At 39.5% G+C, this 27,881-nt stretch overlaps 1 protein-coding gene across 1 annotated transcript in view; it reads right to left on the bottom strand.

The window, feature by feature from the left end:
• Positions 1-27,881, bottom strand: part of LOC138050190 (keratin, type II cytoskeletal I-like) — a 282,906-nt gene that overhangs the window by 132,694 nt on the left and 122,331 nt on the right. The gene's annotated exons all lie outside the window — the stretch shown is intronic.

Below are 27,881 nucleotides of genomic sequence, written 5' to 3'. Positions count from 1 at the left end.
TATGCTGACATATTTTCAGTAGAACTCAGGCAACTGATTGCACTTGAACAGAACTGGTGTTAAACTTGACATGAACCTGTCAGTTACCAATATTACAAAACATTTACTCACTCATTTTCTGAAGAGCCACCTTTTCGACGGTAAGATTTACCATTTTTGTCCCTGAGTAGTGGCGCTACCTGCTTGAGGACAGTGCTGTTGGTTAATGCGAGAAAATCGCCGTGCTCTGTCACGCACGATATGCGTTCGATGCTTCCATCGAAAGTCAGCTTCCCACGAGCACAGTCCCTACAGCACCTGTACTCGAGGGCTGAGATAAGTGTCGTGTCATTGCACAGTTTACAAGAACACCTGAAATTATAAAATAAATTTACTATGTGATTAGTTGGTGTTAATCAAAGAACCGACATCGCGCAACATACTGCATCAAAGATTTCACTTATTTGGCTTGAAACATTTCATTGTCCCACTGCCTATAAATCGTCTAAATGTTATTGACGAAGGTTCTCCACGCACAGAATGGTAGAAATATCACCTATCAAGAACTGACAGGTTCGATTTTTTCAAATCGTCTTTCTAGTATGACAGCAGTCAGTCCATCTTTATCTCCTTCTTCTTCCTCTTCAAGTCTGTCGCCATTGTCATCAGAACTGAGGCCCTATTAGGGGTTATCGGGATACGGGATATTTGGGTAAAAAATTATAGGGATACGGGATATTTGGGCGGAAAATTAAAGGGATACGGGATATTTTTAAAAAGATTCTGGGATATCGAAGTTATCATTTTTTAAAAGAATCAAATAAGAATTAACGGGATACGGGATATTTTGGCCAAAAATTAATGGGATACGGGATACTCAGACCCCCCCTAATGGGGCCTCAGAACTCGCTAAAGGCTCGCCTTCGTATGGAGCTATTTCGTTACCCACTGACTCCATGTCTTCCTCCACACTTCCTAGGGAATCCAAATCGTCTTCGGACGTGCTGGAGCTACAATTTAGGCAGTTCTCTGCCATAGTTATTCCACCGAACTCACAAAAACCAGAGTGACTTCCACCCCGAGTACACACCAATGACGTCACAGCTAGTAAATAGAACCCAGGTCCCTGACTAGAATTTTAGTGAAAAAGGCCCAATTTTCACCGCTTTTTAAAATATGTTCCAGCTACTTAAAGTAATTATTTTCCCGTCAAAATATTTCTTAAAACACCAGCTTTCATATTGGGAAAAAAAATTATATTTGAAATTTCGATTCATGTGCACTTTAAGCTTTGTAATACTAAAGTTCACTGAAGTTACTTCATAGGAGTCCGGCGGGGTTAGTATCTGGATGGGTGACCTAAAGAATATACCCCTTCATAAAACAGAAGCATCGGACCGAAAATACTATTAACGCTAACAAATGCGAACTCAGCAAGGTATAGATTTTGTTAGTTTGCTTTATGCAAAACAAATATTGATGCAAAAGTAAATAACGATTGATACACAGTTTTTAGAAAGAGCAGAAGGCAGTTTCCGAGACCGAGAATAAAATATTTACCACATGAAAACAACATTAATTTTGAACAGTGAATATAGAATATAAAAAGTTACGATCAGCGACAAACATTTTGGGAGATTTTTGCTACGTTCAATTTTGTTATTCTACTTTTGGCTGCACAAATAAATCGCAAAATCGAAAGTGACATGGCCGGAATTCAGCGGGCGCCGTGATTAAGTTACCGCGGCATGTTTACTCGCCAAACAGTGAAGCATCTGTGTCAAATGATGGCAAGATACCGGGTTTTTGTAAGTTTCTTTTTCTGTCAAGTGTTATAAAGTTTGACAATAAAATGAGCGAAGTCAAAACAAAGATCACAATCGCCCAACTCTTGAGGTTGACCATTTGTTTATGCAAAGTCAAAATTTACTCTCCAAGACGCGTACGACGTTATTTATCACCAGGTAATTCCATCATTTTGGAAATAGCAGCTACTTTATTATTCATCGGCGTCACAATTTTTTGCTGATTTTTGGGCTCATTTTGTTGAAACTCAAGCACGCTTTCAACAGACCTGTTTATTTTCGTAAACTCTTCCAGCTTACAGAGCAATACTAAAAATATCCTCCCATATCACATTTCAACCTTGAGCTCGAAAATTCAATACACAACCTGATATTATAATTCACAAAGGCAGAAAATACCACAGAATCCTTTTCCAGCGAAAATTTTATTGAAACAAACAACATATTTGCTCTTAGAGGCGAAAACCTCTTCCTATTTCATTGCGTGCGTGAAGACAAGAAACTCAATCCTGTCATATTACCATGTACTTCAGGTTCAAACCCTTTCCTGAAGAACCTTTTCCTTGAATAATGATGCACAAAATAGTCGACAAGCTTTCTTTTAAATAATTCTTGACTTTATTGAACCCATAAGTTACCAGATAATTTTCCATTTGGTTTCAGTGCTGTACATAAAACTACACATGATAAAATATTGGAAATACAGCTCACTTTGATTTTGGCTCGACGGGCGAAAGATTGTTGTCGAAGTCCATTACTCGTCGCTTTTATACCAGAGAATTTTTCATTTGGTTTCAGTGTTCTACATAACAGCACACTCTTGGTAAAATATTAGAAATACAGCTCACTTTGATTTCGGCTCGACGGGCGATAGATTGTTGTCGAAGTCCATTACTCGTCGCTTTTACGATTCCAGGTATTTGTTTTCATCGCCTGCCTAGTTTATCCAACTGACTTTCCATTATTGAGCTCCATAAGGGTATATTTTGTTTAAAGATCCACTAATACGCCATTCGCGTTACATGACTTTCGACACCACTGCAGGTCATTCTACTGTGTCCACCAGAGAAATCTACGCATTTCCACTACCCTCTCTATCCTAAGAAAATGCGAGCAGAAGGCTCTATGCACAAAGACACCACTTAGCAGGGAAGTGACAGGCAAGACTTTTACCGACACGGAAGAAAAAAAAAAAAACAAACACCCAACAACTGCCACCCACTTTCCGACTGGGAGTGCCATACTGGCAACCCAGTAATCAGGAACCGACCACGAGTAATCTCTGACGGACATGCGCATCAGGCTAGTTGCGATTCATGTCGTTTTCTTCAGATGATATATTGCAAAATTCTCTAAAAATAGAGTTCGGAGAATGATGAATTGCAATGAAGCACTTTTCTTTAATTATTGTCACGAGGACGCAATATTGATGAATCGAGGCGTGAATCAGTAGCTGCTTTGTTATTGATCAGAAATGAAGGGTTACAGAGGACTCAGCTCGATCGTTTTCAGGGCCATTGTTCTTTTTATTCGTTTATTTATTGCGAGCGTCCAAAAGGAGCCAGCAATCCTGATCTCAAGATTGCTATCTCGCATGCGTGGCATGTATGTACCAAGCTTCCAGTCGATTTTCCACATTCCTGTGTTCTTCCACATCCATAAAATGCGTCTCCGACAGCTTTGTTTGTATTGTAATCACGAGCCTTGAAAGCTTCGATCACGTGAAGAATTCGGGTAAATTCACCTTTGAACAGAAGGAAGGTCGCGTTTGATTCAAGCTTGGAAGAAAGCTTTGATCAAAGCTTTAATTTACTTTAATCTAGACCTCTGGAGCTTTTGTTTTAATTACTTATACAACACACATTCCGAAGACTCTTTGCGTTTGAGGAGAAAGCATTCTAATCGTGTCAGTCCCGCGGGATGTCCCTTGGGTATCGATCGTGATGCCACACAATTCACTACTTGCACAATCCCATAATACACCTCTTTAACCTCCCCCTCCCCCCTCCCCCCCCCCCCCCCCCCCAAAAGAAAAAAAGTTTGCATAATCATTTCTCCTGGGACATGAATATGTCACAAGAGAAATCGAAAACAATGTCTATGCCACTTTTTGGGGGTAAAAGAGTTGATGATGGGATTGATGAGTGGAGTGATTTAAATCTTTCGGACGTTATTTTGTTGTGGCACAAATAACCACGATCTCATGTGATAGGATTACGGCTTGCCCAAGGGAAGTCAAGTCCTGTTGGAATGGGTTAATACCTGTACTGGGAGACCATCCAGCAATACCCCCGTGCTGTACACGCTTGGGAGTCACGCTGTTCAAGTGGCTAGCTATCCAGCAAGAATGGCTAGTGATGTCTCACAAAACTGACGTTGCATTATAACACATGTATTTTATAACTGTTTTTAGTAAAATTGTTAGCAACAAGACAACTGTCAAAATACTTACAGTGTGATACCCTCATTACTAAACAAATTCTAGAATAGTGCACAAAACGATTCTCCCCAAAATATACAACTAATTTCAAATGCTTTCTAGATCACAAAACAGGAATCGGACGCACCTCACTAATCCTCGATTACTGCTAATTGCATATCTCTAAGGTAACCAGGTGCGCGGAAAAGGAAACTAGTAGAAGTCAAGAAGAAAGTTTATTTCAGTGTCACAAATGATTGACATGCGCCAAAATCCGAAAATAAATTTTGTTGGCTTTTTTAAATAGTTGCTTGCAAGATTCAAACAGTTCAATTTTTACTGGGTTGCTAAACCCAATCGGAATCTGCGTTGCCTTTCGTCTTTTTATTTTTTTCCGTGTCGGTAAAAGACTTGCCTGTCACTGCCCTGCTAAGTGGTGTCTTTGTACATAGAGCCTTCTGCGAGTACTTTCTTAGTATGGAGAGGGTAGTGGGAAATGCGTAGATTTCTCTGGTGGACACAGTAGAATGATTAACTTAACCGGCAATGGCGTCGAAAGTCATGTAACTCGAATGGCGTTTTAGTTCATCTTTAAACAAAATATACCCTTATGGAGCTCAAGAATGGAACGTCAAGAGGATAAACAAGACAGGCGGTGGATCCGGAATCTGGAATCTTAAAAGCGACAAGTAATGGACTTCGAAAACAATCTTTTGCCCGTCCAGCCGAAATCAAAGTGAGCTGTATTTCTAATATTTTGCCAAGTGTGCTGTTATGTACAACAATGAACCCAAATGAACAATTCTCTGGTAACTCAGTATGGGTTCAACAAAGACAGAGAAGGAATCCATAAAGTGGATCTGTTATCTCAGTTGCCTCGCTATTTGTATTTACCTGTTCTCAACTCTGCACAGTCTTCCGGTAACAATTGGAAATTTCACTAATTCACTGGAGTCGAAAGTCATTGTAACCGCAATGGCGTTTTAGTGGATCTTTAAAAAAATATACCCTCATGGAGCTCAAGAATGGATCGTCAATTGGATGAACAAGACAGCGCTGAAAAATAAATATCTGGATTTTAAGCGACGAGTAATGGTCTTCGACATCAATTTCATTTTTCGCTTTTGGATATCAAGTGAGCTTTGTTTCTAATGTTTTACTAACTTATTATATAAAACACTGAAATCAAATAGCAATTTTTTTTATGAATTTAACAAACATTGAAGGAATCGAACGCCCTAAATGTATCACAGTGTTTACTCAAGGCGCATCTTAGTTGTCTGGCAATTTACATTTACATTTACCGGTATTTTGTACTCAACTCTGCAAAGGTGGAAATGTGACAGTGAAGAATTCTTTGAATGAAAGTTGTCTCTTTTGTGCTTCTTTATTTACGGTTAAGGTTCCGAGTCGAAAAGGATTTGATGTGAACTGTCAAAAATTTATTTAATTGCATCTCTTGTTTGCACGCACGCAATTGAAATGGGAAGGTTTTTTTGCCTCTAATAGTAAATATGTTGTTTGTTTCAATTAATTTTCGCTGGAAAAGGATTTTGCCGAGATATTTCCAGCCTTCGTGAACTTTAATATCATGTTGTGTAAGTTGCGAGCTTAACAAATTTGCATAGCTGGGTTGAAATGTGATACGCGAGGATTTTTATGGTATTGTTCTGGAAGCAGGAAGGGTCACGAAAATAAACAGGTCTGTTGGAAGCGTGCTTGAGTTTCAACAAAATGAGCCCCAAAATCACCAAAAAATTGTGATGCTGATAAATAATAAAGTAGCTGCTATTTCCAAAACGATGGAATTACCTGGTGATAAATAACCTCATCTTGGCGAGTAGATTTTTGACTTTGCATAAACACTGGTCAAACTCAAGAGTCGCGTGATTGTGATCTGTTTGTTGAATTTGCACATTTCTTTGCTAACTTTATAACACTTGAAAGAAAAAGAAAACTAACAAAAACAAAACCTTGCATCTTGCCATCGTTTGACACAGATGCTTCACTGTTTCGCGAGTAAACACGCCTCGGTAACTTTATCACGGTGCCCGCTGAATCCGATGTCACTTTCGATTTTGCGCTTTACTTTTGCAGCCAAAAGTACAGTAGCAAAATTGAACGTAGCAAAAATCTCGCAAAATGTTTGTCGTTGATCGTAACTTTTTATATTCGGGTTCAAAATTAATGTTGCTTTCATGTCGTAAATGTTGTTGCTGATGACAAAATATTTCATTCTCGTTCGAAAACATCCTGAAAACTTCCTTCTGTTGTTCCTAAAAACTGTGTATCGATATTTATTCACTTTTGCTTCAATATTTGTTTTGCATAAAGCAAGCTAACAAAATCTGTACCTTGCTTAGTTCGCATTTTTAGGCGTTAAAATAGAATTTTCAGTCCTTTGCTTCTGTTACGAAGTGGTATATTTTTTAGGTCACTCATCCAGATACAAACCCCGCAGGACAGGGATAAAATTCAATCAACTTTTGTAAAATACAAAGCTGTCAGACGCTCAGAGTGCACGCTTAAACTTGTGGTAAAAGAAGGTGTGAGGGAACTTGGAAATGATCAACATGTCAGCGTAGAAGCCAATGTCTCTCGATTCCCTTTTATTTTCTTCAATCTTTCTGGGTTTCGTCCTTTGCAAGTAACCACATGTCTTCTCAGGGGGCTATTTACCTAAGACTTTTACCATGACACAACAATGATATACAATACCAAAACAATATCGTGTACTATTAAAAGTAAAGTAGTCTGCTTACGAACCAGAAGGGCCAAACAATCAAGCCGGGATGTATCTCCGGTTTCATTAGCATGAAGCGACCAGGAGTATTCGCTACTCCCCCCTGGATGGGATGCTAGTCCATCGCAGGGTTATCCCCAGCAATTCGCTGGTACCCATTTATACACCTGGGTGGAGAGAGGCACCGTGAGAGTAAAGTGTCTTGCCCAAGAATGCAACACAATGTCCCCCGCCAGGGCCTGAACCCAGACCACTCAATCCAGAGTCAAGCACTCCTTGCCTCCTATCGTGCTCTAATAGAGCTACACATTGAACTTGAATATCCTGGAAGACAAAACGCAGCTCAGTCGACACAAGGCCACTTTGGAAAATACCATAATACTCTTTGTTTGTCCCCCCAAATTTTGCTGCTGGCAAGACTTCTGGGTGACCCCTTAAATGGTCTTAATGACCCCCGACTTGAAAACATTGACTGCAACACTGCAGTTCAATACCACCCAACTCAGTCCCTTCTCTTTTTGAGGAACACCTACCACAGGCAACCCAGTGTACGCTCATCGAGCGTCTAGTTCACGTTTAAATAACATAAACGACATGAAAAACTTACTGAGAATGTTGCATAAAAATTTCAAATTTATTTAGCGGGCCGTACTAACAATACGGTCCACTAAATTAGCCAGTCATAGCGCGCGTACTATCTGAGCGATAATAAACCCTTTTCGAAAGAATTTCCTTCGATAAGACGGTCTGTTTGATGATAGAAGACTGTTTAAAGATTAATACGACGGTAGCCCACAACTGTCAAATCAAAACAAAATGCTCACATCAAATCAAAATTGAGCAATCATAACCGAAACTGTACCAATTCGCATCCCTTTTTTCACGCTTTTCTTCAAGCTCAACGATCTAGCACCATGCTTGTCTTCGTATATCCATCATGCAAGTACATGCTTTGTTTGTATGTTTGTTTTTACTTTATCATGAGACGTTCACCGGCTCCTAAGCATTCAGAAATGCATTCTAAAACGAAATACGGCATCAAAATGGTAAGGGACAACTTACCTTGTCCACAGCTAAAATTTTGTAAGTAAGCCTAGCAGAACCACAATGACTGAAAACAAAACGTGGTGCTAGATCGCTGAGCGAAGAAAAGCAACAAAATGGCGCGAATTCGCAGAAAGCCGGTTCATGTATGACAAATATTCTTAGACCTCCTGCACCGTAGGCTGGAGGTGAGTGAGGAAGCCGTGCATTGTGAATGATATTGTTTTTTTGTGTTGGGTATAATATGCACTACAACCAAGAGCACTACTTTCTGTTAAACGCTTATATAAGCTGCGTTGCAAGCTTATAACAGTCCAATCGATAAGAAATAGATGGTCTTTGTAAGGGCGCTGTTGAAATTTCCGAGACATCACTGGCACAGATTCGCGGATTTCAACAACAACAACAACAACAACATTTACTTTATTGATACAAAAATTTATAGAATATGACTGACCCGCAGGTAGCGTCAGCTAATCTAGGCGGGCCAGACTTACAGTTTTCCTTAAGGATGAGTTATAAATAGAGAGAAAACCGGAAGAACGATACAAGTGAAAGAATAGATAAACAAACGAAGAAAGGAACAGGATATATGAACAACGGCAGATAGCAGTACATAGGGAAAAAAGGTAGCTATTTGACTAATCCTACTTTATTTACAATTTTATTTTTTACAATATAGTTATTTTCGTTTTAAAATATTTTAATAAGGATTCGACGAATTTCTCTTTTGTAAGCTTTCGTCGGTAAAGCTCTAACACGTTGGGGTATCTTATTCAACAATTTTACGCCAAATCGGGAAAAGAAACGCTTTTGTGTTTCTAATCTAGAGCTTTGGACATAATAAAATTTTCCAGAGGTGGAGGATTTCGTGTTGTATCTTCAAAGAATCGCCACTCTTAACAACAACGGCAACAATTGTTTATTAGACTAATCTAAAGAATTCTAAATACAGAGCTCCTGCCTGCGATTAGCAAGGGATATTCGAGGGGGGGAAAAGGGAAAAAAGAAAATGCAAAAGTCCCAAAAATGATATCCAAAGAACAAACCTAGAAGCAATCTACAATTCAGGTCAAAAGACTTTGACACTTGTCAAATTTTGGGCAAATAGTAGACAATTTACTGCTCATTCTTCCATCTTTATATGAGCAACGCGTGTTCTCCTTTCGCTGCCTTTTTCGTGCCCCCCTTCCCCCCAGACAATATTGAAACATGCGAGCGATCGATGAACGGAACTTGACTACGATTTCGAAGACCGTGAAAAATAAACAATTTATTGGGGGGAGGGGGAAAAGCGGGAATAGTTCCAACAGTTTTGACCAAGATTGTAGTTTGTCGTGTGGTTTATAGCCAGAGTGAGACTCGAGGCGAACTGTAGCCTTTGAGTAATATACTGGCTCAGTTGGTTGAGCACCGGGCTGTCACACGGGAAGTCGTGAGTGCAACTCCAGCCGGACCAACACTCAAGGTCTTTAAATAACTGAGGAGAAGGTGCTGCCTTTTTATTAAATGACATGACATCTGCCAAATAATGGTATAGACTCTCTAGTCTGCTTGGATAAGGACGATAAACCGTAGGACCCGTCTCACCACCCTTCCATGTTCATAACACTTTGGGATGTAAAAAAACCCACACACTTGTCTCTGAGAGTAGCAGGGCACGTAGTTTCCGGTGATGTGGTCTGTCTTCTGTTGTGTTTCATGGTTGGGAGGGTCAAAAAAATGGGCCACAGTAATTGGTGCAAGCTGTTGTGGCGCTCTGTCAGCTTGACTGGCAAAGTTATATAAGTAAACAGATAAATAAATAAATAAGCTCGTGTATCAGAAATTCTTATGTAATCGTCCTCGTTTTCCAGGATTTCAAGGAGTTTATTCTTTAGTTCGCTTTCAAATTGATTTTTTGTTTAGTGTTTTGATAGAGAGTGGAATACTGTTCCCAAATCAGGGCACCTGAAATAGAGAGGGCTCTTTTGATATTTTCAGTTCCAGCTTGCTCAACATAGTTCTTGGTTCCCCGGGATACGAAAAACTCAAAAAAGACGTGCGATTTGGGTCTACAAATGAGAATAAGATACCCGACTGGAATTTCTACGCGGTCCGCCTTACAGGAATCCCGCGTAATCAGAATAACAAAGCCATTAGAGCCGTTTATGCGAGGGAAAATAAGCCGCGGCTTACATAATTCGCGAACTGGGCCGTTTAATGTACGAGTGCGGCTTTCATAAGACGCGAAATCCTCGCATAAATGGTTCGCGGCCAACTGGTCCAATGATGACGTAGTTTATTTTGATGCCTCGTTGTGGGTTAATTAATTGTGAGGCAAGATTTGCGACATTAAAAGGTAAATGGTTCGAGTAAGCAAACAAGCGAAGAAAAATTATTAAACTAAAGTTTTACATGTAATCCAGTATCGATCCAGTAACGTCGTAAACGAACACTTGCGGTGTGCTGTTCAGAACTTACACTGGCTGAAGTGACGCAATTATCAAGATGCTTAGCAATTTCAATACCACTACAAATAGTGAGAAGCTGTTTCTCTTCCGGGGCACTCCACATTCTCTTTTTCGCTGAATCGTTGTCTTTAGAAATACGTGATTAGATTCTCAGGCGAATGGACGAGAGCAAAAAGGAAGTCTGGGCCATAATAACAAAAGAAGAACATCCGCAGGAGCCGTTCATGACTTGAGCAAGCCACGTACAACACTTAAGTACATTTGTACGAACAATTTCATGTCCAAGGCGCGCGGCCAAAATAAGCACAGCCCAAAACCCCTAGGCCTGGATAAGCCCCGGCTTGAGCTACAACGAGTTGCAAAATTGTTGAGACACTTTCATTAAAAAACACCATTTCTAGCTTCCAATGTCCGCCGTATCTAAAATTTTAAACTTTCCCAGTTCCTCTCCCCTTTCCCCCTTTCAATGTTGACTGCTTAAGTTTCCAAAATTTTTTTGTCTTGCTAGCACTGATAAGGGGGGAGGGGGGCTGCAGTGTGAAAGATAATCCATTAGGGAAATTAATAACGCCCCAAGAAGGTGAAGTGTCTTCACTATTTTTGCAAATTGTTGTCTGATTGATTGCAATACTTTTGCCAGTCCGGATTTGAATCCTATAGGAAAAAGTTTCATAATGTAGAAAAGCAGGAACTAAAGAAACAATCGCTAGATATCACATAAGCTCTGAAACATTTAAGAAGTTTGCACGCAAAGTGCAAAGCACGTTGTACCAAACACGAAAGGATATTAATTATTGACATACGGTGGCATCGATTTTCAAGTGCTTGGACGTCTTATCATCGCTAAGAGAAGACTCCGTACCAAATACTAAAGCGAGCAAAGTATTTTGCACTGCAGATCTGATGCGCCGAAAGTTACACATGGCTCGTATTATGTAACACAATACCATTTATTGTGTTTCTTGGTGACGTCAACCACGATGGTGGCGTTACAGTTGAAAATCGTATCTTCCAGGAAATAACAGCACAATTTAACTAGTACTTTCTTTTCTACTCAATCCAATACATTACCAGATGATTCGTAATAAAGTTCACACAGACAGAAATCCTGTGCACATCGTCTATTCCATTTACCAACGGTCTACCATCCAAGCACGGTCTACCATCGCAACAGCAAGAAATATGATATCATATTATTTTCTCAGTGACAAGTTGTGGTAGACCGTGTAGACCGTTTCATATAAATGTCATAATGTGTAGGCAGTACAAATCTGTTTACTTTTGTTTCTCATTGTAAAACAAATCTCGCAGAGGATTTAGCCAAATTGGGTGCTTTCTTTTGATCATTGTGCTCAGTCGGTCATTCCAAAGAACATGGAATTAGCCTGTACCCGACACGTCACTTAGAAGACTTGCTACTATGCGTTACCAATCCCTTCTTTGGAAGCAGACTAGCCCGAAAGCAATAAGTAATGTTACAATTGGACCTCTATGAAAATGTATCTTTATATAACAATGTTTGCTAAGAATTGATTTTTCGGAAAGTGGATGTTCCCTTTAAATGGCATGCGATCGCAGTTAAAGAGAGGTTATGTCTGTTTCTCACTCGTAAACAACAGCTAATTTCGTACACGTTAAGCGTGTTTTAGATGTCATGTGTCCACCGAAATATAGTTGCTTAGGGCAAATTATTTCGAAATCGGTTCCAGGATATTTCTAGAATACTTTGATAAGCAGAAGGATGGAGATCACACCTTTTCATCTACCAAATTATGTGTATTTTTCGACTTGACTCGCAGAAAGCACTGAAATTGTCTCAAATTACGTCATACCGAAACCCCGCCAAAATCCAGTTTATCGCTGGCCATTTTCCATTCACAGCAGATCAGAGAATGAAACCCTTTTTTTTTGGAAACATCATATTAAACGCAAACGATAGACGCCTTCCCGTTCCAATAAACAAAGTGACCGCACGGCAATACATGCAGTAACAACCAACTCAGACAACAAGTTTTTTTTTTTTTTTTTTTTTTTTTTTTTTGATTTTATTAGGAACAAAGGCTCCATATTCAAGAGACTTACAAAACAAAGCAGACACCACATACAAGTTAAGTACAATACCTTTTACAAAACATTACTTACACTACTTACTACATAATATTTCTTAGGCTTCAATTCTAACACTACTTTTTACAGTTTGTTTTTCTTTTGTTTAGTTACCGCACACCTATGTACTTAAAAAAAAAAAGCAATTCAACACGGGTTTCCACTTAGCCTCTAGCATTTTCCTATTATTGTACTTAGGGGCAATATGACATTCAGTTTTGTATTTGCTTTTAACTAGTTCCCTATAGGCAGGGAAGAACGGACGACAGTTATTCCTACGAGAGTTCCATAAATATAGCTTACCTAAAACAATTAATAATTAAACAGAGAACATTTAGTATCTGTGACACCAACTAAAATAGTCTTTAACTCAAGTTTCCTTTGTTCTTTGGCTATAGCGATCCAATAAGATTTAAATTTTTTCCCAAAACGCACGTGAGTAAACACAGTAAAAGAATAAATGATCAATTGTTTACGCACCAGTATTACAAAAAGTGCAGAGATCGCTTTGTATTAAACCTATCTTAGCTAAGCGGGAATTTGTGAATAAAACGTCATTCAGTATTTTAAATTGAAAGCATTGTACATATGTTTCACAGATACTGGACCTTATTATTGAGAAGGCCTTTTTTATTTCCACATCATCAATAGAAAATTTTGATTTCAACTTTGTGACGTCTCTGGATTCTGTCGCCTTACTGGATATAAGCAGACCGTAGATCTCCCTAGACTTGCTAAGTCCTGGATCAAAAATGCTGTCACCACTCTTAAATTGCAGTGATCTAACATGATCTCTATTAACTTCGCGGCTTCGAATTCTTAGGTGACTTGGTACAGCGCAACAAACACCAGTCCAGGTCAGAAAGTTAGAGTCTTTTAAACCATTATGTTGTGCAAGGTTAAAGGACTCTGTGTTACTCAAATCAAATTTTACGTCACTTAAAAGAACAATGTTTGCACTATTATAATTATTATAAAAGATAGGTTTACCGTTTACTCTAATGTTACAATTGTTCCAGATAATTGTTTCACGTGAACTTACAGGGTCGAATTTAGAACGAAAATCTGACCACCAATGTAGCATCTCCATATAAAATAAATATTGAGGAAATGTTATAGTCATTGATATTATAATCACAATGAAGAAAAAATTCTCCACCAAAAGGTTTAAGGAAATGAAACAGATACGCTTTCCAGGGATACGAATTATCACTTAAAAATCTTCCAATCTATGAAAGTCGTAATGACAGAATTGATGTTGTAAGATCAGTTACCTTTAGGCCACCAAATTCGAAATCATTTATTACTGCTGTCCTGGCGATTTTATCAGGACCCTTCCAAAGAAAACTATATATGATTGTTTGAAAAGCTTTTATAAACTCGGAAGGAGAAGGAAGAATTGACAAGACGTATAAAACTTTGGGAAGTAATAAACTCTTAATAATAGTTACCTTTCCAACCAGGGAAAGGCCTCTCCAACTCCACAAGCGTATCTGAGATTTCATTCCTGTGAGCTTATCATAGAAATTCTTTTGCACTGATTCTTCGTTATTGTAACTAAAGTGAACCACTAGAGCTTTTACAGTTTTACGCCATTTCAATGCTAGAGGTGTTTCGGAGTTATTACGAGAGGAGCCAATCCACATTGCTTCGGTTTTTGTACAATTCACCTTTAGGCCAGAACATTTTTCGAATTGATCAAGTAACTTAAAAAGGCATTGAGCAGATCTGATATCTGACAAAAAGCTGTTAAGTCATCTGCATACTGCACCATTTTGAATTCTTTTGAATCTATTTTGATTCCATTTATGTTTGAACGTGAACGAATAGCGACAGCTAATAATTCCACAGCAATGATAAAGAAGTAAGGGAAAGGGGGTTTCCCTGCATTACACCTCGATTTATTTCAAAGCTAGCTGAGAGCATTACATTGTTAATGATACAGCTTGTTATGTTACTATAAAAGCTTTCTACCCATCTTATAAGACTGGGTCCAAATCCAAAGACTTTTAAGCATTTGAACATAAAATTCCATTCCAGACTGTCAAAGGCTTTCTCGAAATCTATAAAAAGTAGCAATCCAGGAATATCATAAGTTTTTGTGTAATCCATTATGTCCAAAATTGATCTGGCGGCTTCCCCTATGTAACGACCTGAAATGTACCCAGTTAGGTTACTAGGAATGATTTCCGGTAAAACTTTAACAATACGAGTCGCTATAACTTTGGACGCAATTTTGGTCTCCAATTTTCCAAGTAAGTCCTATCTTTGTCCTGTTTCTGAATGAGAGTAATCACTGCTTGTCTTTGAGATGGGGACATTTCTTTCTTCATAAAAGCTTCAATGATGGAATCAATCAAGGTATCACTAAGTAATGGCCAAAAGGTGGGTATACCATCGTTTCCTGGCGTTTTTGCAGTTGAAAATGTTTTGAGAACGTTCCCGCACTCTTCCACAGTTATTTTACCTTCACATATTATTCTTGATTCATGTGAAATACTTGGTAAATTTGGATTATCGAAGAAAGCCGATGATTCTACATTATCTAAATTAACATTTCTACTACGATATAAATTCTTATAAAATTTGCGTTGTGAATCCATAATCATAAAGGGGTCAGTAGAAATTACACCGCTAATGTGTAGCTTTCTTACCTGCTTTTTAATATGGTTACGTTTCTCGAGATTAAAGAAATATTTGCTATTTTTTCCCCCGTGTTCGTGCCATCGAGCTCTTGCGCGTGGTATGATCCCCTCTACCTTGTCCTCGTACAGTGCTTCGATCAAGATCATGCGCACATTTGTCTAGTGCCAGACGTGTATTATTACAAGGATTTGTTTGGAACATTAGGACTGCCTCCTGATAACGATTATTTAATTCCTCCTCTTGTTTCCTTCGAATAGAAGCTATTTGTTTCGAGAATATAGTGGAGTTTGACCTTATATTAAACTTGATCAAATCCCACAAAAGTCTAGGATCCTGCATCCATTTGTTGTCATGTGTTTATAATTTCCGTTTGCCAATAAAGTGATAAGTTTCCAGAAACCAACTCCTCTTCCACTTGATTCGATTTCTATAAGTTCTAGAAAAATAGCGGAGTGGTCTGTTTTGATCGAAGGTACGATATCGACCTTAGTTACCAAATCATGTAATTTATCAAATATTAGCCAGTAACCTAGTCGGCAAGATACAAAAGGTGAGCAGCGTCCCCAGGTAAAGCTTTTTTAAGCGCCAAATGTCATGTAAACTGAATTCATTTTGCAATTCATCTATAGAATTAACTACATTTTTGTGGGATCGGTAGACCGCCTTTTTTGTCAAGTGTGATGTCAAGAGGACAATTAAAATCTCCACCTATCATAATGTTTTCTTCATTACCGAATTCATTGTTTCTTAATAATTTTGATAAATTACGATAAAATTTAACAGCATCGGCATCTTTGTTTGGGCCATTTATGTTTGCAATTGTGTATATCTCATTGTTAATAGCAGCTTTTAGAAGAATAAACCTGCCATCCGAACTTATTTCAGCTTGTTGAATAGTAATGTTCAAACTACTCTTTATGAGAATTGCAACACCTCTAGCATTTTGTACTGCTGTGCGAAAATAAAACAGAGGCGCCCCACTCTTTTCGCCATTGATCCTGTCGTTCTGTTGTGGAATGAGTTTCCTGTAAAAATATTAAATCAGATTTTTGCTTCTTACACCAGGAAAAAATTGCCCTACGCTTGTGAAAGTTGCTTAGGCCTCTAACATTCAAGGAAAGCAACTTGATGCTTTCAGGCTTAGTTTCCGAATTATGCATTCTTAGTGCAAGAATGATTAATCATTATCATATTAATAGGTGATATATGCTCTGAATATGAATTGAATAGCAAAACAAATGCATAAGTAGTAAAAGAATAATTTAAGTTATGAAAAAGAAGTACAGCACAGACACACAACAACACCCAAAATTTACAAACAAACGAAAGCGTACTTACCATCTTGGTTGCTGCACACTATCGCCGAGATCTCCATAGCACGAGAATGTATTATACTAGAGTTAGTAGCTGATTATACTGACCTATACTATGCTATTAAAAAAAGACAGGCGGTTTTCCGGCGCCAGAATTGTAAACAGAAAATAAATCATGCAGTTTATTTAGCTATAATTACGCAGTACATAATGACAGCAAAAACGTCAACAAAAGGACTATTCACGTCTGATTTTAAAGGACTTGAGACCTTCAGAATTGAATCCTTTGTACAATACGGGAACTGACCATGGGATGAAAGCGAACTGGATTCCTTCTCTTTCTTTAAGTTGCTTTAAATGGTCTTTTCGTAGTTTAGCTCTTTCAGTTCGAATTGATTTTGACACGTCGTCGGATATGAATATTTGACTGTCGCAGAAAGGGTTATCTTTCAGGGTGTTCGTTGCAGCCTTTAAAATTCGTCCTTCAAGATATCTAAGAAGGTAAACGTGGATAGGCCTTGGCTGCGGAGCGCTAGCGCTCGCAGCCGCTTGGTTGATCCTCGTACGGTGCGCTCGCATAACTTCAATATTTTCAAGGCCCATGTGTTTACTGAAAAGTTCTTCCCTTAAGAATTCTTCTACGGAGCCGCAATCTTTTTCGGCGCCTTCCTTTAAGCCCCATATAACTACGTTGTAACTCTTGGACCTGTTCTCCAAGTCATCAATCTTTTTGTTGAGCGTGTCTATTTCTTTGCGGTTTGCATTTTCTGCAAGAGCGCTTTTAATCTCAGTCACATCGAGGTCTAAAAGTTTACATCTTTTTTTTTCAATTCGCTGACATCTTGAGCAGTTTTCTTTTGACTTTTTTCCAAACTCTCTAACTTGAGTAGGATGGCGTTCAACTTCGACTCTTGTTCATCTTTAGCGGCGAGCAAGTCGTCCATCTTTGCAAGTACTGCGTCTAACTTCGTTTCAGTATCTGGCATTTCGGTTCGCTGCTTTGCTTTAGACCTTGTCAGTTTGGCTGACATTCGCTTGTCAACAGTTAATTTACTCAAAAGGTCATCACACTAACATAGTAAAGTTACTAAGGATCATTTTCTTGAAAATCTCTTGGAGAGAGCTCGGAGCCGCGTCCGTTTAGCTTGGCGTCATCACCAAATCCCATCACTCAGACAACAAGTTGCAAAATTGTTGAGTCACTTTCATTAAAAAACACCTTTTCTAGATTCCAATGTCCGCCGTATCTAGAACTTAAACCATTCCCACTTCCTCTCCCCTCTCCCGCTTTCAATGTTGACTGCTTAAGTTTCCAACATTTTTTTGTCTTGCTAGCAACACTGATAAGGGGGGAAGGGGGGCTGCAGTGTGAGAGATAATAGGGGAATTAATAATGCCCTAAGAAGGTGAAGTATCTCCACTATTTGCAACTTGTTGTAGCTGCGGATGGAGTAATTCGTGAACTTCGATTTTGTACCATTTAAACTGGGTGTTCGCGTCTTATGTAAGCCGCAACCAGCGTAAGCCGTGGCTTGTTTTCTCTCGTATAAACGGCCCTATTAGCCAGTCAAAATTGGAGACGCTTGCCTTCTCTTTCTCCCCATTCTGACCATTTGAGTTGTACTTTGCCGTCTGCGACGCAGCCTAACTTACACGGGATTCATACTTGCAGCCAATAAAATCGCAAAATTTGAGCTTTGGCCAAGGGCACGGGATACGGGAAAGTTAAAAAAAAAATTACCACAATTCGTGACTCTATGAAAACATCCCATCGCCCGAAATGTCGACGCGGACTGAATACGTCATCCCGCGTAATAAGGATTCCAGACCCAACAGACATTCCAGTATCGGATGCCCGAAGGTCTTATATTAAAGGCCGTTGAAACTCCCATGGGATTGTTTAGACAAGGAACTTACAAATCCAATACTAGGTCTATGTAACGGTATTTTCACAGATCAAGCTATTTTTAGACGAGTTCTTTAGTAACATTTGGCTTGCACGAGTGAGCATTCTCAAATGATCCCATGGGTAATACTTACATTTCTCTTACAATACTTGTGATCAGATGGAAAGGTCTAGTTTTGTGAGAATATCAATCTAAAAATAATTCGGTTTGTAAAAACGCCGTTCTACAAATACAATGAAGTTGTACGCTCCTAGTTATGGGTTCCCGTTTAGACGAAAACTTCGCCGTATCAAACCTAGAACCCTATTAGATTTTCCGCAGTTGTAATCTTTGTGGTAATCCCAAGAAAGAGAAGATTTGAGCCAGATAGCAAGATGCTTGTGGTGATCGACTACGATTAAGGGCTTCTGTGACAACCAGTAGTCATGATAGTATGGGTCATTTGATTTTGATATTTGCAGAACCTTGAACTTTTAAGACTTCATAGTAACAAGCCAGGAATTACACCAATCATAGGCACCATGGATATCACCTTGAAGTTCTTCACAATCGGACTCAGTAACTTTCCGATACAGGATAGTGTCGCCAGCAAAGAGGTCGCAGTTACAGTTAATTGAAAAAGGGAAAGTCGTTAGTCTAAACAAGAAAAATCAGAGGTCCTTATAAATAAATACTTCCTTGAAGCACGCCAGATGTTACCTCAGACCGGGCTGATGAATGGCCGATAGTTCTGGTAGTCAAGAAATGTGAAGTCCAATCTAATAGTTGACTGTTGATTCTGTATTGCTAAAGTTTTAATAGCTGGTGTAGGTGGGTGACCTTATCAAAGGCCTATGAAGAATCTATGAAAACTCCATCAACCGAAGCCACGCTTGTTGAGGGTAATAAACTGGTCGTGAACAAGTTGCAGCAGTTGAATTACACATGAACGAGATTGTCTGAAACCATGTTGATGATCGCTTAATAATTACTGATAATCAGAAAGTTACAGTCAAAGGAAGCTTGGCAAAAAATGCATGCTTGCACACTAGTCGAACGCATAAACGGACGATATAACATGATCTCACTCACCCTCGCTCCACTAAAATGCTCACCCATCTGAGATATTAAGCCAGCTAGCAATTGCGAGTTTCTTGTGTATCTCGAACCAGTTTAATGAAGGATTTGTGAAAGATGTGAGTCAATTTGAACTGTGGCTATGACGACTCCAAGAGCTAGTTAAGAGCTAGAATCATCATGATTCTTTGCGGGTATTTACACTGTATTTACAATTCAATGACGAAAACGACGTGGCTGTGCCATCAAACCCTGCGAAGACTATTAGTTAGAAAAATCTAATTTGATCAGATTGGTTCCATAACAACACAATACAATGCATCTAATTAACGTATGAGCGTATCATGGTCAGACAGTATCGAGTATGCTATTGCAGCTAACGCAGCGAGAAATGATTGACCTCTTCACCCCACCCCACTACTTAAGGGGACCATTGCGTTACACTCAGGAAACCATTATCTGGGCTCCTGGTGATATGTCGAAAACAACAGGTCTATTCCGTGCTCGGTCGTGACTTATTGCGAGGTCAAATCGGTCTTCAAGGCACTTCGGTAAGTCTCACGTTTACGAGTGAAAGCGTAAAAGTGTTCTGGGCTCGTGAGTGAAATTGACATTTTGATTTCGAAAAATGCTTTGTCCGTAACGTATTACCTTGCAGATTTGAGAATAACTAAAACTTTTACTGCCCATTTCAATGAGAGTTTCGTACAAATCTACCCGAAGAGTTCTTGCCCATGTGAAAAATCCTGAAGTACCGAAAAACGCCCAGTTTTCCATCGACCAACCACGTGTGAGAGTAGGGATTACCCTTTAGCCTGTTATCATTTTCATATTCTTCCAGTGTTTTCCAGCTATGCCCATCGAGCGAGTCCTCCAGACGCCAGTTGAGAATGTAGCACCTGTGATCGCTTCGTCTACGCGTTAAAGTGTAGTGAGCAAGGTACAAGACGTACTTAGCGGTAAAGTCCACACGATGCATCACCAGGAATTTGCTTCGTTTTTAGTTCTATGATTTCTCCCCGATTCTCTAACAGATCTGCCGTCTTTCCTTGGTAATCAGAAGATCTGGTTGCAGTTATTCGCGTTGATGATGCATTAGTGCTTTCAGGATTTACCCGAGTTGTGCAATCGAAAATTGTTGCGAGGGCATAGATCGGGAACTTCATGTTTGTCCAAACATCTTCTAGTTTGGAACCCCTGTATTAATTAGACAAGGAAAAAAGAGACTGTTTCAAAAAAAAAAAAATAATAATAATATTTCGTTTCCGGAATGGTAAGGGCAGGAGAAAAGATAAAAATTGATACTGTAGTGTGGGTAACTCGGTTTGTCATATTTATTTCGCGTCGTCTATTGAAACTAACGAGAAATAAAGAGAGAAATGTAGACTCAAACTCTGTGAACGGTGAGAAGCCTGTCAAAGAATATTTAACAATTATTCCATAAGCGCGCGTTGGATATGAGATAGTAATAGTCAACGAGGCGCATAGCGCCGAGTTGGCTATAACCAGTCTCATATCCAACAAGCGCGAATGGACTAATTGTTTTATTAAATTCCTTCAACTCCAAAAATTTGGAAGTACGAAATACGAGCGGAAAAAGCGAGGAAATCCGAGCGAAATCGAAAAATCTTGATGAGAACTGATGCGATGTTGTGTAATACCTTGTTGTCAGACAGACGCAGGCTCATTACAAAAAAATTTCTTGCCTTTTCGCGTACTTCTAAACGTCGGAATTGATCCAAACTTTAAAAAAAAAAGTTTTTTTTCTCCTTTTTGGCTTTATTCAAAGAGAAATTTGGCATTCCGACGAAAACATTTTTTAGTTTAGCAACGCTTAACGCAATTATTTACCATATAAGGTCAAACCAAGGTATATGAGCTGATAACCGAGATTGAGTGAACCAATCAGAGCACGCGAAATGCATTATCCGAGGTTGAGAATTTAATAATCAACAATTATTCCATGAGCGCGCGTTGGATATGAGATGGTAAATAGTCAACGAGGCGCGTAGCGCCGAGTTGGCTATAACCACTCTCATATCCAACAAGCGCGAATGGAATAATTGTTTTATTAAATTCCTTAAACTCCAAAAGTTTAGAAGTACGAAATACGAGCGAAAAAAGCGAGAAAATCGTTGCGAAATCGAGAAAAGTTGATGAAGATGCGATGTTGTGTAATACCTCGTGGTCAGACAGACGCAGGCTCATCACAAAAACATTTCTTACCTTTTCGCGTATCTCTAAGCTTCGGAAGTGATCTAAACTTTCCACAAAAACGTTTTTCTTTTCCTTTATACCGAAAGAAATTTCGCTTTCTGACGTAAACGTTTTTAGTTTAGCAACGCTAAGCGCAATCATTTACCATATAAGGTCAAAGTAAGGTATATGAGCTGATAACCGAGATTGAGTGAACCAATCAGAGCACTAGAATTGCATTATCCGAGGTTGAGAATTTAATAATAACCATTAATTAGAAGAGACACTTGTTTATTTGCACAATGCATTCTACAAATACCTATTTTACCTTGAAATGCCACTGCATAACATTTCAAATTCCGTTTTCCGGTAATCTTCCATTACTTGTGTTACACGTGAAGCTAGGCAGTTAGCGGTACTACCGGTAGCTTTAAACTAACTGGTTCCTGGTTAACCCATTTTATTTCTACGACTTACTAGACTAGTAAGATTGTTTACATTGCTCATTAACACTAAGAGAGATAGCTTTGGATTCTTCGACAATATATCGCTTTAATCTAACCCAGAATCATTTAGATAGTCAAAACTTCATATTCATGACCCATTTCCTTCGCTTTTGTGTTGGAAGTTGTCAGCATTATGATTTGCAATACTTCAGCTTCAAGTGTTCACAGGTTTGTTTTTACAACTCATAGATGTATAGATTTTCAGTTACAAACTCTGTTTTGATTGATCACTCTACCTCACTGTGTAAATAGCTCACCCTGAATTCAATAGATACGTTTCGTTTCTGAAGAAACGAAACAAAAACAGAGATAATCTAATTAGCGCGGGTCGCGGGTAAATTGTCGCGGGTCCAGTATACATTTTCGCCGGTCCAGAAAAGAGAAAAAATAATAATTCAAGTTTTATTTAACAAAATTATACGCCTTCAACGTTTTCAATAACAATAACAATAACAATAGCTTAGAGCTAAACGGTTGCTTAATTTTAAGATTTTCGTTTATATAATTGCTGAGTCTTACATATTAATTATGTTAATAACTTAAGGCGGCTGAAAACAGTTTTTCCGTAGTCAATGGTATTTATTGAAGGCCGGCACGGATTAAAAAAACAAAACAAAACAAATATGGCGAGTATGGCGAAAACGTTTTTCTCCTCCCCACGATGGTCTTGGAAATGCAGTGTAAATTCGCTTCCATTACATAAACTTCCTGATGCTTAAAACATTCTCGTCACAAGAGCCTCCGATTGATCCAAGGCTCTGGGAAACTCTAAGGAGAACATGCGCCGTAGGGTTCTCATAGCCAAAAATTGGCTATTTGAACCATACGGCGCCTGCTCATTCCTCATGCTAACATGAATGCACCAATCAGAGACGCTTTTGACTGTTCTTCACGAAAACCAACGAGGAGACACTTTGTTTAAGGGTTCCCCAGAGCTCTTCTCTCCCTCAGTCAAGAGAAGAGCTGTGGGGTCGAGATTGGTGCTTAGAAGCAAAAACCAGCAAAAATGCTGCGCGTGCGCTCTCGCGCAGAGATTTGTTACCAACAACTGTTGGCTGTAGCACCAAATTTCTCACAAACCCGTCATTACATTTTGAAGAAATTTGAAATTAAAATACTTCGGACTACAAATGAGTAGTATACAAAAAAAAAGATCTTGAGGAATTTAAAGGACAGAAAATTGGGACAAGTCGGAACGTCTTCAAGCGAGTAATGAAAAATCCGTCTGTTGAAATTATCATGAGAAAAGCCATTACAGCGCTGTGTGAAGTGGTGGCACAAAAGACGGAATTACATCCTCCGTGCTTTGGTAGCATTTGAAAGTGCGCCTAAAATGAACCACGCGAGAACTTATCCTTGCAAGTTGGATCAAGAGAGACAGAATGAACAGGCCGTTGCTGGAAGCGGCTTATGCGGATTCTTGGCACGGTATTCAACTTGAAGCATCATACAAAGCACTACACGATGGTACAAGGAAGGGTGTAACAGGCCCATCTCTTCAAGAAAAACACAACAATTAAAGCCATAAGAGGTGTAATGAATCTCTATGGTATATTTAATTCATTTCCTGGTGAATGATCTCTTTACAATTTTCCATACGAATTACCACTTCACTCGACCGTTTCAGGCCTTAAGCACGGTTGAAATCTGAAATTCAATACTCAACTTGACACTCGAAGCGATCCGACGATCAATCAAAACTTTTTTACACGTGACTTTCTTCTCGCCACACGTAATGTATGCTTATTTATGTCAAATCTTTTAACACACTCCCCTCCTTGATTGACAAGGGTCAATCAACAATTAACGACTGAAGTTCGTAGCGACATAAACAGAAAAAAAAAGAGGGTTCATCATTGTTTATTTTGCAATCCTTAATGTTCAATTACGTGTTCTTGTTCAGCGTATCCCACAAAGGTAATTGGAAAATCAGTGTTCACTTTCTGACGTTCATGTACTCCTAATCCAGTTTCTACAGGAAACAACTTCTTTAAGGGTCTTGTCACGTCGGTTACTCGATCTCCACTTCGAGTTCTCACCACTGCTGCTCGGTGAAACACTACACTACAAGATTTGGAACACCTCGTCTGGCAATGAACCTTTTAAAACTTCTCACGAAAGCTTCGGTTGCCAACCTCGGGACGACGTCCAGATGAACTGCACGACTGGAGGCACATGTGTATAACACGATGTATGCCTTGTTCATATCATCACTCTTGTGATAAATGTCCTTGACATAAACAGGGCCCGCAAAGTCAACTCCTATACTTGTAAATGCAAATTCGTCGGACAATCTGAACCCTGGAAGTTGAGAGGTAGGTGGCGTTCCATATGGACGACCTTCAAGTTTCTTGCACAGTACACACTTGTAGATTATGCTCTTCACCGTTTGTCTGCCCTTCACAATCCAATACCGTGACCTAACTTGAACCAAGGTCTCTGCCACTCCATTGTGCATCACTTGATCATGGCACTTGAGAATCACCAACTTAGTGAAATATTGACTTCTCGGCAACAGTATCGGAAATCGTGTATCGTACGGTAGGGAAGACATGCCAATTCTTCCTCGACATCGTAGTATCCCTTCTTCGTCTCGATAAAGTCCTAATGATGACTTCATCTGTGGATACTTGTCGCTTTTTGGGATCTCTTGCTGAACGTGCCTAATCCACAACATCTCTGCTTGTCTGTATAATTTCGTAAAATCTTCTTCCGTTCCTTCTCGGGACCTCGTCCTCTTCAATTTCTCAATAAACAACACAACCAACACAGTCACTCTTAGAAGCTTGGTTAAAGAACTAAAGTTCTCAAGATTGATTAAGTTATCTAGACTTGCTTTTTCTTCCTTCCCTTCAACGCACGTGGTGACTAAGCTGGAAACAGTTGTTTTAAAGGATTTCAGTTCGCTTAAATCTTCTCTGGCTTGTACAACTGTCGGTTGAACTGGCCACTGCTCACTACTCTTAGACAGGAAGTCGGGTCCATGTAACCACAGGCTGCTTTCTTTCAACTCAGTAGACTTGATTCCTCTGGACGCTATATCAGCTGGATTGTCTGCTGTGGGACAGTACCTCCACTGCTCAGGGCGTGAATTCCTTCGAATTTCGGCCACTCGGTTCTCGACAAACTGCTTGTACTCCTTGTCAGTGTTTGTGATCCACCACAGCGAAATCTGTCCAGTTAAAAAACTTTTCAATTCTTACGACGTCTAATGCTTGACTCACGCTGTTCAACAATCTGGTCGCAGTTAAGTTGGACAGCAACTCCAGACGAGGGATAGTTTGTTTAGCTAATGGTGCAACTCTTGTCTTCGAAGATACTATCTGACATTCCACCCTCGTCTCATACTCTACTCTCATGTAGACCACAGCTCCATAAGCCTTTTCCGATGCGTCAGCAAAACAGTGAAGTTGGACTGAATTGACCTTGTCTCCATTCAATCCCTTAGCATAACATCTCTTAAAGCTCACTCTTCCAGCCTGTCTCAAATCTGATAGAGTCGCCAGCCACTGGTGATTGAGTTCAGCATCGACCAACTCGTCCCAGTCTTTTCCAGACTTGCAAAGTTTCTGAAACATCATCTTGAATGGAAGAATGACCGGAGCTATCAACCCCAAGGGTTCAAAAAACCTTGTAGCTGTACTGAGTATCAATGTTCTTGTTGCTGGTTTGGCATCTACATCTCCCAATGTCTTGTTCAGATCATATCTCAGTTAATATTTGGTTGGGTTCCATAGCATTCCCAAAACCTTTTGCTCCTTTTCTGTACTTTGCTTGAAAACTGATTTAGAGAAGCTTTCGTCTTCTTCTTCTACTCTAGGTCCATTGCTCTTTTCAACGTCATCACTGAACGCTTCATCTTGTTCCAGTGATTTCAGCAGATTTTCTGACTTGCTACTCCACTTTCTCATATTGAAGCCTCCTGACTTAAGACAGAGCTTTATCTTCTTAGCCAATTTGAACGCACTATCCACGTCACCATTTCCAGACACATAGTCATCAACATATAAAGACTTCAACAGCTCTCTTGCAAGTGCACTGTCCACTGGCAAACATGTGTTCAAATGGTGTCTGATTGTGGCATTTGGAATGAAAGGACTTGAGTTTACACCAAATACCACACGTGCAAAACGTAGTACCATGACTTCTGGACTGTCCTTATTCGGATCTTCAACCTATAAAAATCTCACAAAGTTCCTGTGTTCAGGATCAATCTCAATGTTCAAAAACGCCTTCTCAATGTCTGCAGTTAGGGCAACTTCATGGACTCTGAACCTCAGCAAAATGTCAAATAACAAGGGATTAAGTGAAGGTCCAATGTGTAGACAGTCATTTAAACTAGGCCCAAACACTTTAGATGAGGCATCGTATACAACTCTCACCTTAGTTGTATCTCTGTCAAGTCTCACTACTGTCCTGTGTGGAAGATAGTGGACATCTCCAGGCGGTGGTATTTGATCTTGTGGTACCATTTCAACCACACCACTGTGCAGTTGCTCTCTAATCACACCATCATACTGCTTCAGAATTTCTGGTTGGTTCTTGAGATTCTTGATTGTTGTTTTCAGTCTACTCAATGACACTGTAAAATTGTCTGGTAACATGGGGTGTTTATCCTTAATGTTCCTTAATGCCCAAAGTTTCTAAGTCCCGAAATATCTGCAGATCATCCTTCATATCACTTATCTCTGTGGACTCTATCTTTAACACATGCGTGGAACTCAGATTCACAGTGCATGACCTTGTCAATGTTGAGCACATAGTTGGTCCTGATAAAACCCAACCTAAATTGGTTTCAAGGGCTACTGGTCCATAGGGATCTCCTTTAATGATGTTCCCAGTAAAGAACGACCAGTAATAATCTGCTCCTATCAGCACATCAACACTGACAGAATCACTTGTATCACATGCAAGTTGTAGACCCTGCAAGTAGGGGTAGCATTCCAACGTGGTTCGAGACCGTTGATTGGACACTAGGCTGCAAATTACTGGTACAACATATGAGGTGATATACACATTCATTTCATCCAATGTTCTGACACACAATTGCACAACATCACATTCCTTCACAGAGGCTGAGTTATCTCCAAATGTTTTGATCAAAAGTGTCTCCTTACCAATGGTTGGTAGGTTCAATTGTTCACATGCGTTAGTGGTTAGGTGGGATCTGTGGCTACGGGAATAAAATATCACATGGGCATTCAATCCAAGTTGTTGGTTATCTGGTCTGCAAACAAAGGCTTGGGCTACCTGTAACAACACAGAGTTGGCATTGTTGCTAACGTGCATTGCTGAAGTTCCAGCTTCTCTGCTCCTATCTTGAGATGATCCAGATCCATGTGGTGTTGCCTCGTCACTAACTACATTCCTGGACGTTGGAGTGTTCCTTATTCTTTCACAAAAGGTTACATGGTGTCTACCTTCACAGTTAAAGCATTTTGCCTTTGACGGACAATTTGTCGAGATATGGCCACCCTTCAGGCACACAAAACACTTGCCATTTCGTCTCCGTATTGTTCTCCTAGCTTTCGGTTCAGTGATGGTCATGCAGTTAATGGATTTTTCTTCTTGCAAAAAACACATTGTTGAGTAAATTCCTCACTGCCTTGTATAAAGGGCAGAGGCAGAATGGGGTTGTTTGCTTCTTGCTCTGTACTGTTCAAACCTGGGTGTATTGGCATTTGCACCTCTTGTTTTCATTGCAGTAC

Source organism: Montipora capricornis, chromosome 1, assembly GCF_036669925.1.
Source record: "Montipora capricornis isolate CH-2021 chromosome 1, ASM3666992v2, whole genome shotgun sequence".
NCBI classification, from domain to species: domain Eukaryota; kingdom Metazoa; phylum Cnidaria; class Anthozoa; order Scleractinia; family Acroporidae; genus Montipora; species Montipora capricornis.
The sequence above is the reverse complement of the archived record's forward strand: the minus strand, read 5'-3'. Positions and strand labels throughout refer to the sequence as shown.